The 20,613-nt window shown below is 39.8% G+C and overlaps 1 protein-coding gene across 11 annotated transcripts in view; it reads left to right on the forward strand.

Annotated features, from left to right (window-relative positions):
• Positions 1-20,613, forward strand: part of TJP1 (tight junction protein 1) — a 190,405-nt gene that overhangs the window by 85,976 nt on the left and 83,816 nt on the right. The window lies entirely within an intron of this gene.

The raw sequence follows: 20,613 nt of genomic DNA on the forward strand, positions 1-20,613 counted from the left end.
ACTGGTGTAACCTTAGTATGTTTTCAATACATATTAAAATGATCTGGCATTTGCTTAGGGACTTCAAATTCCTCGTTATATGTGCAAAGAAAATGAACAGTTTTGTAAGTCACACAAATGATAGAATTTAGTTCAAAATCAGGTTTTAAGGTATTTTTTCAATTATAAACCGTGTAAGTTCTGACAAGTCTATGAACAATACTGTGAAGACATAGTTTTTAAGAAGTTCTAACAATATTCTTTAATTTATGACTTTTAAAATCGATTATATATGCCTCATTTAGCATTGCTTAGATACAGATAAAAGTGTTTATACGTGCAGGTTACTGTGGACCTGGTTAAAACTGCATTAGATAGATCTTTACATTACTTTCAAAACCTATCCATTTGGGCTGAAATATTCCATTCATTTTGTTGCCTAAAATTTATATTTTAGAAAGACTGAGCAAGACTTTGAGGATTTGTTGACTTATTTGGTTTGAGAGGATTATGTATTCTCTTATTTGAACAATACTTAAATCATAAACTGAGATATCACCTGTAAAGAATCATTTCCAAATGAGAGTCATAACAATTTGGTTTTGACCTGCCTGCTCTGTGAGCATGTGGAATCTGACTTCCAAGTGTTTGCAGCAGAGTTGTTTTCTTTATTTTGCTGAGCTCATTATTGTGCACCTAGGAAAGGATGTCCTTTATACACATGTACCCTAATTAACTTTGCAGTGAGCTGACTGGCCAGCCAAGGTCAAGGTTAAGATGGGGAGCTTTTACAACTGTGCAGGATCATTCATCCAGACTTCAGAGCAAGTAGAATAGAGAATCCTTTCCTGCAGCTTGGTTGTAATTAAACATGCTGTTTAATTAATTTCTTTACAGTATTTATACAGTAAACTATTGCAATAAAATCCCCAGTAATATAGCAGAATTGAAGGAAAGACTGTACTTTAATTCTAAATATCTGCAAGAAACAGTAGGATTTTGATGATGCTGTTATTTAGACAGGTGTCTAAGTTAGATTACTGTGCAGGGCTCCACAGATACAGAATGATACCGTGGTTTCTCCTCAGGATCCTACAACTTAAGGAAAAGACGAGAGGCGAGTGATGGTACAGAAGGGGCAGCACAGGGAAACAAGGAGACAGCGTTGGGCAGTCTGAGAGGAATGCTTTCAGCACACCTTCTGTCTAACGCCTACCAAGTTTTTGTAGAGAAAGAAGTTAAGAAGTATTTTATTACAGGGTTTTCGAGAATGAAGGAGGCACAAAAATCCTGATGTGAAAATGTAATGAACCTTAATAGAGGCTTTCATTTTAGCCAAATCAGGGGTGAGAGCCGCTGTTTCAGTGTTTAAAGAGATCTCATTGATAGGTAGAGAAAGCTTTCATGTAAGTGAAAAATGTGGAAATAAAGGCAAACTTTTTACTATTCCTTTACTGAGAGCGAATTGCATATTTTTTATACAGTGCTATGACACTCTAGTTGTCAGTCATCTATATTTGCTACACATATATGTTTAAATGCATAGGAGAAATAAAAATGGTATTTTGTATTTTTTGAAAAATGCTTTATAATACTTTTAATTGAACAGAAAAACCCCCAAATAACAACAACAACAACAACAACAAAAAAGGTATCAGTTCAGGGTTCAGTTAAACCTGAAATTCATAAAGCACTCTCACTTTACAATGACTACTTTGAGTAGCTTATAATAGCAGAGCTGCTCAGATCACAGCATAGATGAAAGAGGTTATTCCACTGGGAGTCTTAAATTTAAACTCGTCATCTCTGGTTTGGCTTTTGAAATATGACAAGAGAATCAATGATTGCTGCTGTTAGGAGTCTTTGGCTTACTGACAGTCTAGATATTAACAATTTTGAAGTCTCTTCATACCAAGGGACTATTAAAATGAAGCAGTAGCTTTAAATTAAATACCATAATTCCCTCAATTTATCCTGAAGGAGAGAAGTAATTAGGCTTGTTTATCTGAGAGAAATGAAAGATCAAATTAGAGGGAATGCCCCCTGTGATTAAGCTGAGTTTACCAGAGACTTAATCTTTTTCAGCATTTTAGCTCCCATTCTTTTAACCATGTTAAACACTTCTTGGTGTTCAAACTGAAAAATGCCAAACCGTGAACTGAAGTTGTGTATTTTCCTGTTAGCAAAGTCAATAATCCCATGCTTCAGAAATCACACATCCTCTTTTGCTTGTCTAGGGACAATATTGTAGCAAAGATTTTGAACTGGGTTATAGAGAATAAAGGCAGCAGTCTTTTCTTTGTTAGTAGGGTGATACTCCTCTGACTCTTCAGTTTCACCACATTCTTACTCTTTTCCTGCTTACTCCAGGTGAAAATAACACTTTGCTTTGATGACCAGCTCCATGAAGCTGCAAACCCCAAGGATTTTAAAGACTGTAAAGAATTAATTCCCAAATAGTAGGTTGGTAGTATAGTTGTCTTTTTAGCACATTACTACCTTTTACCTTGCCACAGGTGGCATTGAATTGAAGAATTTTTAATGCATCATGTGTAGGCCTTGCTAGCCCCTTAGGATCTCCATCAGTTCATTATTGCATGATTTAGGGGCAACTCTGCTGCAGTTAGGGCTAATGGTCACCAATGAGAAGGGAAGCAGGAGAAATTATAAGGCATTGAGAGTCATTAATACTGACAAGAAACCCCTGTAAAATTATTCTTTTAGAAGAGAGGGTTTCTGATTTCTCTACTGGCTATTTTTATACCCATTGTTAAGTTTACTGAGTAACTAATTTCATTGATCTGTAAGAATTAAATTCACAAAGCCATTTAAAGAAACTGCTATCATAGCTTTTCCACATTTCCCTGATGAATACCTCGCACTTTGATTAGATTTCTTATGCTTCTATTTCTAGTTGGGGCATGCAACTTCTTCCATGTTTAAAGACTATTCAGTAGCATAGTTTCAAGCCAAGCAGCAGCCCTGTTTAAGACGAAATAGCTTTGTTGAAAGTTAACTCTGTCTTTACTATATGGTATCAGGGCTCTAGAGGAAGATAGTTTTCATGAGGAAGTAGAACCTTGATGAAGGCATTGAGTGTAAATAACCCATTTAAAAATTTTATTTATTTATTGTCATTTTCTGTGCCACTTGTCCAAATAGTTTGAGCTCTTATTTTTTTTTCTTTCCTATTTAAATGGTAGCTGTTGGAGGGAAGCTTGATTCACTGTGTTATTAGATATTTTAGTAGTGTGTATTTAGTAGTAAATGCAAATAGCTTTATTGGTTCAAGTGTCACATGAGAGGTAGGTATGTTTGAGTAGCTGCACTGGTGGAGCTCCCGTTTGATGGCAGAGTAAGATGATAATTGTAAAATGTGTTGTATTTTACATGCTACATGCAGGAATTTACATGTGTGTGCATGGGGACAAAATGGACTTGCTTTTTCATTTTTATGAGGAAAAATACAGGGTAGGAGGCTCTGGATATCAGTCTGTAGAAGAGAAAATACTATTTCGGTACATGTTAGTGTGGTGAGTCCAGCTTCTTCAGATTCCTCTGCAGAGCTTCTCTCTTAGCTGTTTTTCAAGCAGCCCCTGAAAAATAGCACTCTCATTTCCTCTCCAACCAAAGGGATTTTCTGCTTCTCTTTTTATTAATACTTTCCAGCTGGCAAAATAAGACAGATTGTAGGAACCTCCAAGTCTTTTGGATATTTACAAAATATTTGTACTGGGGCTTCTGCTGTTCTCTCGGCAATTCATGTTAAATGGCCTTGGAATGGAATTAATGCCTAATTATGCCTAGCTGTACTGGTTAAATTAAGCCCACCTCAATTAAAGTATGAATTCATGTTCTGATGTTATTATACAGTCACATCTCACCGATCACAGTTTTCTTACATTACTGATGAGTTAATCAGTCACAAAGACTTAAGCAGGTTTCTTTGTAGCATCACAAAAGAATTGAAGGATTTGTAACTTTATACGAATTCTTTGTAAATTTTTGTAATCTTTCATGTTGCACTGTGGAGCTGCTGGAAGTCACAAGTGTGAAGATGTTCAATATTAACACTGTACATGGGCCTGTGTAACATTGCTCTGAAGCCTGCTCAGATAACACCTGCAGTGACTCCTCAGGCATTCTTGCAAGTATATCCAGGCATATGGAGCTATTTTAGTATCTGCATGGGAAGTGCTAATAATCAGTGAGGATTCAGTCCAACCCCATGGAATTAAGAAAGTGCTTGATTACTAAAGAGAGAGTTTCAACTTATGTAAACTTATTTTATGCAGTGTGACTGCAAGTCTCACACATTTCTCTTTTGTTAAATCATGACACTTGGAATTAAACAAGTCCTAGAGGAAAGGAACATTTTCAGCATATAAGGAGCCGTTGTCGTAGTGTGTTTCAGACTCCTCCATTTAATGGGCTTTTCAGTTTCTTTGAAAGGGTTTGTCATTGACTTTATTAAATATATTTTCACAAACACTGTAATTTCACATCTTAGTGTTTTTCAAGTGCTTGTAAAATACAAACTCTCGTATCAATGTAAAATTATTACTAAAGGCAATGAAATCAACATTATATGATAATATGTAGTGCAGAAATGCTGGTTTTTTGGCAGTAGAACATAAAAGGGAAAATAATGTGGAACTGAAGAGAAGTGAAGCACTCTGGTCCTTCTCAGAAGATAGATTTTGCAGGCAGCACTGTAGTTAGTTTTTGAAGCTTATATAATCCCACATGAAACTGTCACTCACCAGCAGTCCCTGGAGAACTTCTCCCAGGCCAGCCTTTGAAACCACATTAGCAGCCTGCACCTTTCACGGAAGTTTCTGAGGTTCCTAGTAAAAATTAATGCTGACTTCCTTCAATATTGGTTTTAAAAATTTATTTAGCCTAGAGATACCAAGGGGAAATTGAAGATGCTCAAAAAAGAGGTATGGCTTGACATCAGACAGACTTAGTGCAAGGTAATAGTAACTTAGTATCTGTACAGGAAGATATTGTAACAGGCTATTTTGAACTTCCTTCTAGAATCTTCGATCAGGATCCTCCAAACATTTGTCACATTTAGTAATCAACACCCGAAGTCACAGATTTGCCTTTGGCATAATTACATGCAAAAGTTGACTGTCCTTAGAATCAGATGTTTGCTATGCACAGTCAGCCTTGGAAAGAGCAGGCTTTGGGGAAGGTGAAATCAGCAGTTAAGAAGTGCTGAAAAAGTGTTTCATGTATGTTTGAATGTTTGATATCAGCAGACCACGGTTCCCTTGATAGGTAGGGGAGTAAACAGAGATAAAAAGGCTCTTGGACAGGTTAAAGATGTGTGTTAAGAACTGTTTGCAAACAAATTCTCTTCATCTGAAAGCTTTCTAATTTGTTGCAGAAAGTGACTGGGTGGGAGAATTAACTGTTTCTTAAACAGTCATTTATTTTGGTGATGTTTTCGATTTATATTTTTAGCAGGAAAAGCAGCTAAAGTACCATTCTAGAAAGCAGAGAGCCTTTTATGCATTCTGTCTTGAGGCTGCATAGTCACTAAGACACAGTTTTTATTATGACAGAATAATTTTTATTCACAGACTGAATAGAGAGCGTGAAGAACAGGGAAATCAATAGAAAATGAAAGCAAAAACTACAAACTGGATGCTTACTTGTGCATCAGTAGTGAAGGAGAGTCATACATGGTTGCTAGAACCTGTACTGTATCCTGTGGCTGCTTTGTATGAGCTAAGCCATGGTGTGGTGGCATGGAGCCAAATATGTCGTTTTTTCATCACCTCAGTATTTCTCAATCAGTAGGGAATCTCCAGTTCACTTACTCTGAAAGATCTCACCTTCCTTATCAATTAATGCCAAAGGGGTGGAGTTGGAACTGAACAGATTATGATGTTCTTTAACATTGTATATCCTCAGGGCTTTCAGTGTATGCATACATGTTAACTGATTGACTGTTCCTGAGAATTTTACACAGAATGAATGTTTCATTTTGTGGCAATGATTACATAATGGTATAAAAATCCATTATTTAAACTCTTAAGCTGTCAACTCTGTGACTTTCATACAAATTCAGAAGTTAATTTGTTATGTGGTGTACAAAGACAGTTTTGTTTTAGACACAGTATGTCTTCTTAGCTGGGGAGGATGGTCTGCCAAGAAATGAAATAAAGAGAAACATGCATGTGGTGCTGAGGAGGTGAGTAGGAGTCCTATAAAACTTCTAACTTAGTTATACTTATGATTTTTTAACACAATCAAAAATAACTCTTCACTTTCTGGGTGAGGCAAGAACAGAGTGTGTATTTCATTACTGCAAACTCAGATTCTGCGGCAAGCTAAGGTTTATGCGCATCGAAACATACCAAGATGTCTGTCCTGGCGTTCCTTAAAGCCAGCCAAAAAAGTGTTTTGCATGGGAGTCAGGGTGTGACATTTGGGCAGAAGTTCAAGGGTCAGATCCATCCCACATCCATGTGCAGAAACGCCTTGGTCTTGTCAAGTCTGCCCAGATCCACACAGCACCACACTGCTCTGAGCAGCTGTGTGTCTGTTGGAGACAAGATGCACAAGGCCAGTTGTTAATTAGAACTCAAATCCTCCTGACAGCGACTTGCATGATGTGTCCACAGTTTAATGACAGTTTAGCTAAATGTTTGCATACAGTTCAAAACTCGGTTTATTGTGCTGCATAAAAACATAGCTTTGCTTTGGAAACTGTATGTCACTTAGTTAGAGAGCATGGTCTGCCAGCAACTGGCATGGCAAACCAGGGAAAACTCGTTTGCCTCAGTCTGTACTGCTAAGGCCACTCCTCAGGAATCACAGACCCTGGAGGCAAGGGAGAAAATCTGGAGAAATGAAGATTTAACCTTGGTGGAGGAAGATTGGGTTAGAGATCATTTAGGCAAACATGACACCCACAAATCCATGGGCTCCGATGGAATGCACTCATGAGTGCTGAGGGAGCTGGCAAATGTTATTGCTGTGTCATTCTACATCATCTTTGTCATGGAGAACAGGAGAGCCTGAGAACTGGAGGAAAGTGAATGTCATTCAATTAGGGCAGGAAGGAGGACCCAGAAAACTGCAGGCCAGTCAGCCTCACCTCTATCCCTGGAAAGGTGATAGCAACACATTCTAGATGTCATTTCTAAGCATGTGGAATTAAAAAGGATTATCAGGGGTATTCCATATACCTTCACCAAAGGGAATCATGTTTGCCTAATCTGATAGCTTTCTACGATGGCATGACTGGCTTGGTAGATGAGGAGAGAGCAGCAGGTGTTGTCTATCTTGACTTCAGCAAGGCATTTGAAACTCTCTCCCATAACATACTCATAGCTCAGGAAGTGTGGATTAGATGAGTGGGCAATGGGGGAGGTTGGGGAGTGGCTGAATGGCAGAGCTCAGAGGTTGTGATCAGCAGGATGGGGTCTGGTTGGAGGCCTGTAGCCAGCAGTGTCCCCAGGGGTCAATGCCAATGGGATCCTGGGGTGCATCAGGAAGCGCAGTGCCAGGAGGTCAGGGAGGTGATCCTGCCCCTCTCCTGAGCCCTGGTGAGGCCCCTCTACAGTGCTGTGTCCAGTTCTGGGCTCCTCAGGACAGAGAGACAATGGAGCACCTGGAGTGGGTCCAGTGAAGGGCACAAAGGTGATGAAGAGACTGGAGCATCTCTCTAATGGGGAAAGGCTGAGGGAGCTGGGCCTGTTCAGCCCTGAGAAGACACAACTGAGAGGGGACCTCATCCATGAATGCAAATGTCTGAGGGGAAGGTGTCACAAGATAGGGCAGACTCCTTTCAGTGGTACCCAGCAAGGGGACAAGGGGCAATGGGCACAAATTGTAACACAAGGTCCATCTGAATATGAGGAAAAAATCCTTTACTTTGAGGATGGCTGCACACTGGAACAGGCTGCCCAGAGAGGTTGTAGAGTTGCCTTCTGTGGAGTTATTTAAAACCCACCTGGAACTGATCCTGTGCAACCTGCTCTTGTTGAACCTGCTTTACCACGGAGGTTGGACTGGATGATCTCTAGAGGTCCGTTCCAATGTCAGCCATTCTGTAATTGATTTTCTGATCCTCTGGTTAAGTTTACTAGGGGAAACTGCAAAGTGATGATACAACATTACCTCCTGCCAAACCTGTTTAATATGCTGTGTCACTGTCAAGTCACAGTAAAGGTTTTGAGCTAATTTAGAAACAGCTTTCTTCTAAACCTATATGGCAGACTGGAACCAGAAGAAAGTGAACATTTTCAAGGGGAATTTCCATGCATGTATCTATAGATAAGATTTTCAAAAGATCACTTTAGTGAGTAAATTTTTAGAACTGTGTAAGAATAAAAGTTGCACCGATGCAAACTTTTTGATGACAATAAAAGTTAAAATCTGATTAGTGGATGGATTCTTCAATTTGCCTGAATGCAATTTACTCCACTGCTGTAGATGTCTTGGATTAAGGCCAAGCTGCAAATGGAATTGGTGTTGATAAGTCTCATTACCATCAGTACCATCATCTCCACTTGGAGACTGATAGTTACAGCACTGATATAAACAGTATAACTGATCACACCACAACTTTGGATCCTGTCCTGCTCCTCCTGAATTCTAGGGCAACACTTCCATTGGCATCAGTAGCAGCAGGAACAGGTCCAACTGAATTATTTGACAAGAGGCTTCTTTCTTAACTCTGTACTGGCTGAGCTATGTAACCAAATTATTAACAACTCTGATATATAATCCAGAAATCTTCACAGTTGAGCAGTGCTGATTTATGCACTGTCTGCTGATGGTAGCAATTTATTAGCAAGAGGGTATTTCTCCTTCCTTCTTGCACGTTTCATGCAAGGTTTTGTCCTCAATTTTCTGTTTTCCTAATCGTCTTTGAAATTTGTGACCTTAAGGCCACACCTAATGTTGAATTATTCTGTTATTTGTTCAAATAACAGAGATGTTAAAGTCTTTTTTTTTTTTTTACAGGCTATTTATAGTTTTTCAAAAGAGAATGTAGAAGGGATATTTTTAAACTGCAGCAACTATGTGTTGTCATTAGCAGAGTTTCAGGCAAAAATACCATGTTTTAGCCTTTTCATGTCAAGACTATGAATGCAAGATGTTTTATGTATCTTTGGAGCCTGTATTAACACAAACTGTCTGTAAATGATGTCTCCTAGGTTTCTAGTGTATATTTGAATATATTTCGTACCACTGTTTCTTATTTGCAATAATAGTTGCGAAGTATGGGAGGCAAGTGAGCCAGATAATATGAAACACTGTGTTTATAGTGGCTGTGTGCTGCACCTTCTGGCTGGTGCTGTGGGGAGGTATTTGAGGGCATGGGTCACAAGTGCACGGCTCCTGCTCCCTGGCCCAGCCAGGGAGCTGCGCACAGACTGAGGCAGAAATGGTTTCTGCTTTAGCTGGAACAGATTGCATTCGGGGACCTATTCTGGCCAGCGTACAAACAAACCTACTGTGGACTTTCCAAAGTATGTGTGCTCCCATTTGAAGCTGGATTTTACTTTTAAACTTCAAGGGAGTAATGTCAGACTTTTGCTGAGGAACTGTGGGTTTTTTTGTCACTTGATGCTATGGAAAAGTGATTCCACATTATCTGTATGCAGATAAAGTAATTTTTTGCTGATACCAGTAAAAATAGGAATTCTCATTCTATATCTCTTCTGTTTTTCCTTAGCACTGGATTATATCCTTTGCAGCAGTAATGAGTGAAACCTGTGGTAGGCTTCCTGGATAGGAGAGTTCTGCTGTTTTTCAGTTTTGTTTGCATTCCTGTATGTGTGTGTAGGTTTGCACTTCAGTTTGTTGCAATTTTGGAAAAGAGATGGAAAAGACCATTGTTTTTTATTGACCCTAGCAGAGTGAATAAAACCAAAGTAATCTCCAAAGTTTGGAGAAAGCTGGAAAAAATCTTCTGCTTGAGAAGCCGAAATACTGATCTGCCATTTTCTGTGAGTTAGTGCCTGAATGCCCTACACCTCTTATTGCCGTATCTTTCCCATAATGATAGCCTCTAAACTGTTCATAATTCACAGCACCTTGTCCTCCATATTCATCAGGGTTTCAATCTACTGTTAGGTAGAGATAGCAGTTGATAAAACAAGTTTGTTTTCCTAGGAAACCTCGAAAAACGATGAACCTACACTTTCTTATTTTGAAGAAGAAGACTGCTAATATAATCAGCATTGCCCATTTGGCACTAGCTATTGTTTAAATATCATCAACAAAACGTATTGTAAATGAGCTTGTAAAAGGAAGCAATGTAGTCATGTTGTCATTTCACTGGAGGCTGTTAGTAATCAAGAGCTACATACATTTGTCAGATCTTGCTTTTACTTCATCTGGGAAGATCAGTTTGGTGTGGTAATCAATTAACCTTGTGTATTTCCAGTGTCTTTCCAGGTTGCAGCTCTGTTGTCTTTGTCATTAAAAACACATGGGTGACTCTTAAATGTAAGTTATAAAGATTTGTGTGCAGGTTTTCCTCAGTAAAGTGAGACGTGGTAGAGGCCAAAAAGTGCATTTTAAGACAAAAAAAGAAAGGTTAACTGTACTTTGACGGCAGAAGAAATAGCCCCTCAGAGCTGTTTACCTTTTTAAAGTTCCATTACTTTTCTTCCAACAACTGGCTGCTACTAAGCATAAAATAATTTTAATATTAAAAATACAGGTTTTGGATGAAAGTAAGGAATGTGATGTAAGCTATTAATAGATTTAAGGAATTAGAAAAACAAAATTCCACTTTGAGCTGTTTATCAGAATTAAAATGTGGTTTGTTACCGTTGATATCTGGTATTTATTCTGCTCGAGCTGGAAAAACAGTGTAAGCATTTTGCTAGAGGGTGTTTCTTAAATATTACTGTTACCATGGATAATGCAAGTTGACAGGATCTATAGTTGAGGGGCAAGTTATATGGAGTCTGCTTTCAAGGGTTATATTTTGGCAGGCAGAGGACAGGTTGAAAACACGTCAGCAGAATGCAAAAGTTTTACTGCTTTCAGATAGGGGTTTGTGCCAGGTCTGTACACAAACCATCAATCCTGACCAGGTGGGGGTCTTTGAAGTTTACTGTAAAAAAATGGTCATCATAAAGGCGAACTGTATTCAAAATGAATTATTTTGAGTACAGATATTAAGAGCAAAAGCTTCTCCAGAAGCATCCTTTGAGGAAAGTGTCTGTGTGTGTGCGTGTGTGTGTGTGTGTAAAGGAAGGAAGGAAGGAAAATTCTGCATGGCAAAGGTGACTGATGGCAGAGTTTAATTGCAAGACCACACACAAATGATTTCTAAGTAGGCTCTGTGAGCTGTTTTTGACTGATAGAGCAGAATAATGTTCACACATGGTTTAACTACATTTCCAGTCTGACAAATCTATGTTAGAAACTTTTTTGTTGATCTGTGTCTGAACATTATTCTGCAGCTGTTCTGGAACTTCGAATGGGTGGGATGCTGAGCTGTAGCCAAGGACACCTGGTTTTCCCTTAGCTCTAGTGCAAGGAATTAAAAACTGTAGCCTCTAGTGAAGTTGGGAGCCTATCAGGGAAAGTGTGGTGGAGAGTTTTGTGTATTGCTCTTCCAGCTGTTAAAGTTAGAAACTGTTTGCTGCTCTGCTCTGCTGGAAGCAGGGATTTGGTCTGGAGGGACTGCACAGTCTGTTCAGATCAGTGTGAGCAAGATGCCACCCTTATCAAACACCCTCGTACAGGCTTAAGTCATTTAGGAACTGAGCTTTCTGTTCCCAGTTTCCAAACTGTCTTTCCTAAAACAGCATGGGCCTGCTCCACCCTGCTTCTCATCCTCAGAGTTCAGTTCACTGCTTAAAATTGCCCTTTGTTCTGCTTAAGTGATCTTAAGAGAGGATGTAAACACAACAAGTCCTAAAAATAGTTAATGGTGGCTGGGTAGAGAAGTTCAGAATAAGGGAGCGTAATACAAGCAGAGGATGACTATCAAGTATTATAAAGAATGGAAAAGAAAGGGGAAAACAGTCGATTTAAGAGAGAAAGCGTGAAGAAAGCCTAAACCGACAGTAGAGCATCTTGCCAAATTTTTCCTGCTCTTGAAGCCAGCCCCCAGACAACGTGGAGCCAGTAATTATTCAGCTGCTAAGTGGGGGGTAAAGTCCATTTTTAGAAGGCTGAAGGAGAAAGCTCTACCTTCACAGCAAATTGGAAGCAATGTTGCAAGTAGTGTACCAGTGACTAAAGGATCAGAGTGTATTATCAGCATACTAGAAAACTGGGATTTCGGTTAGGATGGGCTAAGAGGACAAGAGGATTTCTTAGCGAGTTTACACAAATGAAAAATACCCCAACATCAACACTGGCACAGCATCACAGTTTGCAAGGAGTATTATATTTTCCTACTCTTCATAAATGTGACATGGACTCATTGGGAGAAGTCGTAAATACAAGCACACCTTTGTGGACTGGAGTTTCTTGGAGTACATTGTAGTGGTAATACTGATGTTAACAGGTTTTTTAACTGCTTTCCTTTATTTTCTTGAGTGGGAAGGCCCTGTACTTGGGAAGTTTTTAATGTCTGACTGATTTTAAGGACTGCAGTGGACAGTGTAGTAAGCCTGCATTTAAATAAAATACCAGCTGAATCTTTGTGCAATTTAATTGGGGATAGGTTGGGAAAAGATTGCTGATTATTCTCTAATATCCTAATAAAACCTTCTGGCATAACTGTGGCTTCTAGTTTCACTCAATTAAGTGAACAAGTCCTGAGCATGCACAAAGACCTTTATTAAACTTGCAAATAGATCTGAGGAGAAGTTAAAAGCAGTGAAATGAGACTAACTACTGCCAACAAGGAATTAAAAGCAATGTCTTTTTTTTTTTTTTTTAATCAGTCATCTTAAATGGAGTCGTATCTGCTCCTTTTATTTTTCTTTCTCTCCTGCCTCTTCTTGCCGTATTTTGGCACAGTGTTTTGTGCAGATCACGTGCCAGGTGCTCATGTGCCTTCTGCACTTGCTCAAATTCCCCACCTCCTGGGGAACACTGAACAGCGTTGGTCCTGAATGGCTGGAGGTGGTGGTGGTGGGGAACTGGGAGGAGCAGGCAGGGCTGGCAGCATTCCTGGGCAGAGGGAGCTGCCGGCTCTGCACATCCCTGTGTGCTGGTCAGAGGGGCCACGCCAGGGCCATGCACTGGGAAGTACCCTGTGGAATGACCAGAGCCTGTGCAGATGCTGACCGGTCACGGCACCTGCAGGACTTGCTGATGCTCAGCATTGTGTGTGATCTGGAGAAATTCTGTTTTCAGTTTTCCATCATTTCAAGAACATCAACTCCTGCAGTTCCCATACTTTTAGTAGCTCTCCAAATTTGGTGCCCCTCTTTGGCATTTCTTCAGTTAAAGCTACTGATGGCTGACTTGTTTTCTCCTGCAGCCAATTGGGTTTGCTCCTGCTCCTGGGTGCAATGGCTGCCCCTTCAGATGCTGAAGTGCTTGCAAAGGAAAAAAGTCAATAAATATCAATATTACGGTCTCCATTTTCCCCAGGAATGGGAGAAGTGGCGACAAAGAATTTCTGCAATGCTATTTCTGTACTTCAGTGCTTGCAAGGTTTATAATTTCTGATCTGCAGTCTCTCCCATCTGTGAGTTCATCTGTCTAGGAGTAGCAGGTGACAAATAGAAAGTTTAGGGCTGAGAACACACGAACAAGTTTGCCTTGGTATTAAAGTTTAATGATTTTCAATAGATGTAGGTTTTTACATAGCCCTAGCCTACTGAGACTGGAGAAGGGCAAGCTGATTCCTAACAGACCATATGTTACCATCTTGTGTTTCACGACTAGTTAAAAAGCACATTGGAGAGAATTTTACTGTCCCTGAGTAAATGAGATGCTGTTCTGTGTCCAGAAGGCAGTTTCTTTAGCCTTTTCAAAGAAGACTTTAAGTACTGTGATGGCAGTAGGGTAAAATAAGTGGCAGAAACAATGATGTGCGAGAACAGTGTTTCTCTTATCATCCATCCTAATCAGTCAATGAAAATTCAAGTTGTATAAATAAATTTCAAGCGTTAAGTTTGCACGAAGATTTGCAAAAGTAGAAGGCCCAGAGAAATACTGATAAGAGGTTATGAGTGCTTGTTTGACTGCTAACTACAAAGCGATCTCTTCCAGTGGCAAGAAGTTCAGTCCCTCCCAGAATAACAAAAATTATCTGGTATGAACTTTGTCATTGCAGATATCTGGATGAATTTTGTGTGCTGAAGGGGAGCTTAGTATAGCAGCCTACAGATCCTTAAGACATTTCCCAGGGGAAAAGGATTAATGAGGACAACACTGACATCTGATAGCTTTTGACTGTTGGATGTTGATAAATGTTAATCATTGAAGAAACTTCCATGACAAATCAAAGTTTTAATTTTATATAAAACTTTCATGATGCAAATCTACAAATATAGCAGTTTTACAAGTTGTGTAATGCTTTGTTATCCATATAGCATTATAGCATATAGCATATAATGAATCCTAAAGGGTATTTTTACACTGTGACATTTTTGGTGTTTGTTTCATGCAAATGTTTTTTCTCTTAGGGAAACTGTGAAAAGTGTAAAGGTGGAAGCAGAGGTGGTGCAGAGAGTAGTCTCTACTGAGCAAATCCTTTTGCTACAGACAATACTGCATTGCCACAGTTCATTCAATGCCAAAGTGCAGGGGATTCTGTGAAGTTGGTCACTTAGCAGGAAATTGCTGTCTCTTTATACTTAAACAGGAATCAGCAGTAGCAAATGTAATAGGAGGCGCTAATTAGCTTCTAGTGTTGTGTCTTTATTTTCTTTCATTTTTGAAGTACATTTTGGAGTGAGGAGAGGGAGCATAGTGCATCCCATCAATCTGGAGCTGAACAGGTCTGCAGAATATTTTCCCTGACTGTTCAGAGAGACAATTTGTTGCTTGGAATAGAAGCACTACTGTTGCATCCCAGGAACTTTCCCAAAATTCTTTTTCCTTTCCCCCAATAAAAAAGGCTTCTGGTCAATGGCATCACTGGGGAAACTGGCTCTCATGCTCAGATTGAGCAAATCATCAGACACAGGCACGGAGCCTTGTGGTAGTGTTGCTTCACTTCTCCATACAAAGCTCTGCTACAACCTAGTGCTACACAGACGCAGTGAGCAAGCTGCCCTGAGCTGGTACTGTAATCATTCCCTTGCTGCCATGGTCAAAATTACAGTGTCCAAAGTATTCCTTCCAGACTTTCACAAAACGCGAGTGTGTTCTTGCCACTAGCAGTAAACCTGAGTCACGGCCTCAGTGTGGTTGAGAAAGAGTTAGTCAACAGTCTGAAGCCAGGAGGTACATGCTGGAGTCTGGAGTGGCGTGGGAAAAGGGTTCATGAGAAGGCAGGAGGCTCTGAAGTGCATTCAGCATCTCGATGGAGGGGTGCAGGATGTGGCTTGCAGAGCAAAGGAATGGGAAGATGTGGGATTGCCCTGGTTTGTCTGAGCCTCGTGTCCTTCATTCACGGCTATGTGGCAGCCACGGTGACGTGTCCAGGAAAGATGCAGTGGACACAGATGGACCTGGTGGACAGAGGCTGTATTTGCTTTACAAGATAACGTATGGATAGAAATGTTAAAAGGGGACGAAGTGAGGTGGAGACTGTGGAAACCTGGCCACGTCAGCATGTCTTCATACTGAAAGCACTGCAGGGCAGGGACTTGTTTACCCATAAATCCACTAAGAATAGTATGTGAGTGCCATGGATCCTGGCACTGTGATTTGGTTGAAGACACAACCTTTCCAGAATTCCCTTCTGTTCTCCAGGCAAACTGTTTTGCTACTCTTCCCTCAGCCCACCTACTATACTGCCATCCCTACGTGGTACAGTCACTTGCCCACTTCTCTCTGACCTATTTTGGCTGTTAGGAGAATTCAGTCAGTTAATAATGGCACATTTGGGGGAAGGTAGGAATAATGTCTTGATCTTGCACTCCTGCTCACATATCTGTATTAGTATGTCATGGATAGGTAGATGTTGAGTACTTCAATTAGGCATTCTTCCCTTTCCTACCACCTCCTGTTTCTTTTCAGGTTTTAATCTCTGTGGTTTAGAAAATGCCAGCAGACTATGAGGATTGCCAAAAACTAATAATAATTAAAATTCCTTGCTATAAAAAGCAGTGTATGCTGCTTTTGAGCTGAAAGTATTAGAACACTTTCCAAGAATTCCAGCATATTAAATTCTAGTGTGACATTTGACTTATAGCATGGTAATTTTTTCCCCTGCTTCAGCTCAGTGTAATGACAGTAAGTCCCAGTTTTGTAAATAAATTCCCACTCAAATTCCTCATGTCATCGTATGTGGGAGTTCACATAATAAAAAAGGAATGTTCCCCTCTTCTTCATGTTTCTTTACAAACCTGTCTCCATCTTTTGAATGAATGTCAAATTTTCTTTAAAGACACGGTGTCTACATAACTGAGCTATGATCATTAGTGTTCAGAAGTGCTGTATTCCTAGCTGACCTCATTGATAAGCAGATTCAAAAAAAAAAGAAGGAAAACATTCCACAGCATAAGCCAGTTGCTGTAGTCAACTGGACTGGCTAGTTCAGGGTGCTTTGGTGACAGTGCAGCCTCGGAACTGGCCTGACGAGTTCCATAGGGATTCCCCAACTGGCATGTCGACATAAAAGCAGCCCAACTGCTGCCATCATCATCAGCCTCTGCTGGGCTTCACATCACAGAGGTGGGAAGGAGAAGGCAAGACTTCAGCTCAGATCTGCTCTCTTGAGTCTGTACTCTGGTGGATCCTGTGAAATTCCATTAAGGTCCTTACTGATACAGTTAATTTAAGTTGTACTGATCTGTTTCCAGATTATGCTGGAGACTAACTCCAGGGGGAAAATGGGTAATTTAAGTCCACTTTCTTCATGATCACTGATGTGTTGGCAATAAACCTACACTGCAGCTACGGATTTATTTTTATATGCCCAGGGCTCTGTAAGCAAAATCTTCATCACTAGACTAATATAAGAGCAACCCTTTTTAACTTATTGCTCATGTACTGGACAAGAAATCTATCCTTTTTCAGTGATCTGTATTTGTTTAATGTGCTTTCCTTTTATATTTGTAAAAAAATTGTTGATAATTTGATATTAGCTTTATGGAACAGGAGCTGTGTCGAAGGAAAGACATTCGAACAATTAAGTGAATCCCTTGCAGTACTGCAGCCTTATCAGGGATTGTGTTCCACTCTGAAACTGCTCACCATTCACAGAACCCAGATTCTGGCCAAACTGGAGTTGTTTGGCACTCACAAGCAAGCACATTTCCAGAACAAGATCAAATATTCCGATTTCTGACCGTTGCTCTTGCACCAAGGCTCCAGTGGAGATTTATCAGACTCGTTAAAGGGAACGTATTGCCAGTGGATTTGAATTATAATTTGATTATCATTTACTGTCTTAGTGGTATCAGACACTCACAGCCAGTTCCTGTGTTGTAATAGTTCTGTCTTTCCATCCTGTACCAGCAGTATGTTTCTTATGGTGGCTCAGAAAAGTGTTTTAGTAGTTTTCTTCTGAGATGGAAGTACAAAATTGCTGCTACTGAGATTGACCTGGGCCCACACTCAGCTGTAGCTGGAAGGAGTGTGGGATACTGCAGTTGTTTCTTTGTATGCTCAGGATCCAAACACCTGAAATATTAGCGTCTGAATTGCCTTGTTAGGAGTCTAAAGAAAAAAATTCATTAGGAAGCTTTGCTTTGAAATGAAATATGTTTAGAAGCAAATGGAAAATGTTTAAGGAAAATAGGTATGCATGTGTCCTGAATGTTTGGTTGGTGGATGTTGGGTTTTTGGGGTGTGGTTGGTTGTTTTTTTTTTGTTTGGTTGGGGGTTTTTTGTGAGAATTCTGCGTAACACATTGAATACTTGAAGGTTAAAAGCTGGTGGGATCTTGTTCTTCACCCCATATTTTCTTAGCAACAAAAGCCATACAATTTATTTTGTATTCCTTGGTATTTTTCAACTCCTGTCTCCTGTTACTAACTTTTTTAGAAGCTATTATATTACATCTTATCCTAAGAAAAGACAGAAATAAAGTGTATATCTATTTAGTCCAATGAAAGAAGAAAGAGAACAGAAAACAAAGACAGAAGGGTCATTCCTAGCAATTAGACACCTCTTTCTCCAGTAACAAAGTAATTGCCAATTATTCGAGTGAATTCAGATCAATGATAACAGTATTTTCAGAGACTTTGACCACAACACAAAATAATATTTTATTTTCTCTGCCCATGTTCTGTTGTGTGTTAGATTATCATATTTAATGGAAGTTCTGACATTTTCATGCGCTAGCTAACGTATATCAGTATTTGTTCTGCTTTTCTACTTTTCCTGGATGCATATATGCTCTCTATAAAATTAAGACAAGGAGAAATGCTAATGTTCCTTTTGCATCGTCTCTTCAGCTGTGAATACTGCACAGTGCACTATAAGGTGCTGGGACATATCAGTTACTTATAAATGACTTATGTGGTTCTGGTATTACAGTAGGAGTCATGTGGATAATGCCATGACCATCTGCAGAGTGGAAATCTGGAAACACTGTAATACCATATAAACCATCTTTTCATCCCACATGGCACTGCAATCCCTCTGCAGAACTGCAATTTTGGCTGTAATATGATTGAGGCTGGTGTTGCAAATGGATTCTAGGAGTGTCTCCTGTGCATGCCTGAAAGTAACTGTAATGTACCATATCATTATTTTATATGCTCTGTTTCAGATATAGAAACATAAAAAATGTTAGTATTTATTCTAAGGAAAACGACAAGGAGTCAGAAATAAAGCAGAATTTACAATGGGCTGGGGTGCAACTGTGTTTTTTCCTGAGGCCTCAGCAGTGCCACAAGCAGTAGGCATGCAGAAGGATGTGGAAGCCTGGTATTCACAGTAAGTGTCCCCTTGCCAGCCTGGTCCTCCAGCACTTTTCTAGAGCTTTAGTCTCTGTTTAGGTTTAGCTTACATGAAGTTTTATTTTTCAGGCTATGAGTGTAATTTTTATAACTCTTTTTACTTCTGACAGTCAGTCAAAGAAATACACTGTCTTGTTGAGTAAGGGTTCTGTTTTCCCCTTAGCTCAACTGGGAATCTGATTTCCTCCCTTGTGCTGCAGTGACATGGAGAAATTCAGAAGGCTTGTGAGAGTCCAGGAGAGAATTCCCATCATACACTTGATGCTAGGAGGCCTGCTTTTTCCCCACTCCAGCTCCCATCATAGGGCATCCACTGAGCGTGGGGAAGTGTGCTTGTAGCATTCTGCTAATTTACACAGGCATGGACAGTGTCCAGGCAATACAGATAGGACTTGCCTTCCCCTGGGCTGCACCTTCCAGAAGGAATTAAATGCTGTATCTGCCCAAAGAAATATGGACAGGTAGAAACTTAATTTAATTTTGCAGGGTCACTTGGTGAGCAGGGGACTGGAATGGAAGGACATCTTTAAAATTCTTTGATCTTGCACTCAGTGAACGAACTCCACAAGTTCTTCCACAGAGCTAGAAGAAGTGGAAGAACTTCCACTGTAATGCTCTCCTCATTATTACATTGCAGAAATAACCAGCTGCTGCTTCTTCCCTTTATTTCCAGCTGTTAACTCCTTTAAAAGACAACTGAAAACGAGGTAGATATAATTTTCCCCTTGCAGATAATTTCTGTGGTTACTGTGCTGCTGCAAGCTGGAAAGAGGGATGCTGGCAGCAGATGGGAGGCTTCAGTCAGGGCAATGTGAGGAAAGATATGTAGATATGGGGCAGTGTTGTAACTCCATGACTCTTAACTCATTGCAGTGAGGACCTTACTGTGTGTAAGGTTCTCACAGCTGTGGGTAAGGAATGACAGAACTCATTCCACTGAAAAAGCACAGGGATCCCTGGTTTAGAATAGAATTCATTTTTAAATGGACGCCTTCCCAGAATATCTTTGTTTTGCTCTGGGATTATTGCCAAAAGTACGTTTTTGTGACATTTTGTAAATGTACCTGCATCCTTAGATAACATTATTTTTGTTGTTGTTCAAAACTATTTACAAAAAGAAACAGAAAGAAAGGAGTATAAACTCTATCAAAGTAATTGCAGATGGTTTACCTAGCAAGGTAAAAGGAAAATGACAGAGATGGCAAAAAGAAAGCTGGATTTAAAATGCAGCAAAAATTACTGTCTTGTAAAATTAATTCCAGCCATGTGAGTTTGCTAGAGTGGAGAAACTGATTGAAATGCTCATCTTCAGATTCAGGTGGAGAGAAGTTTACAGGCATCACATAAATTCAGGAAGTGATTCAGTAGGTTAAAGGCAGTCAGGAGTTTGAGACTGCTGAAGCAGCACAAATGACAGAGCAACTCCTGTCAGGGGATCAGGAAAATGGTTGGAGAGAACAAGGCTGAAAGTCGATTGAGCAGGGGAGGACACCCATGTTTAAAATCCAAGCTGCAAAGTAGAGTGTCAGTGAAATATTATCAAGATGTTTTCAATTCTCTTTGGACCTAGATAAGAAAATTGTGAATGTAGCAAAGAAATTATTACCATAATAAATAGCATCTATATAACACATCCATCACAATATCTTGAACTGGTTTACAA

Source organism: Corvus kubaryi, unplaced genomic scaffold, assembly GCF_017639235.1.
Source record: "Corvus kubaryi isolate FWS band 111438036 unplaced genomic scaffold, C.kubaryi_AGA036_p1.0 37394, whole genome shotgun sequence".
In the NCBI taxonomy this organism is placed as follows: Eukaryota; Metazoa; Chordata; class Aves; order Passeriformes; family Corvidae; genus Corvus; species Corvus kubaryi.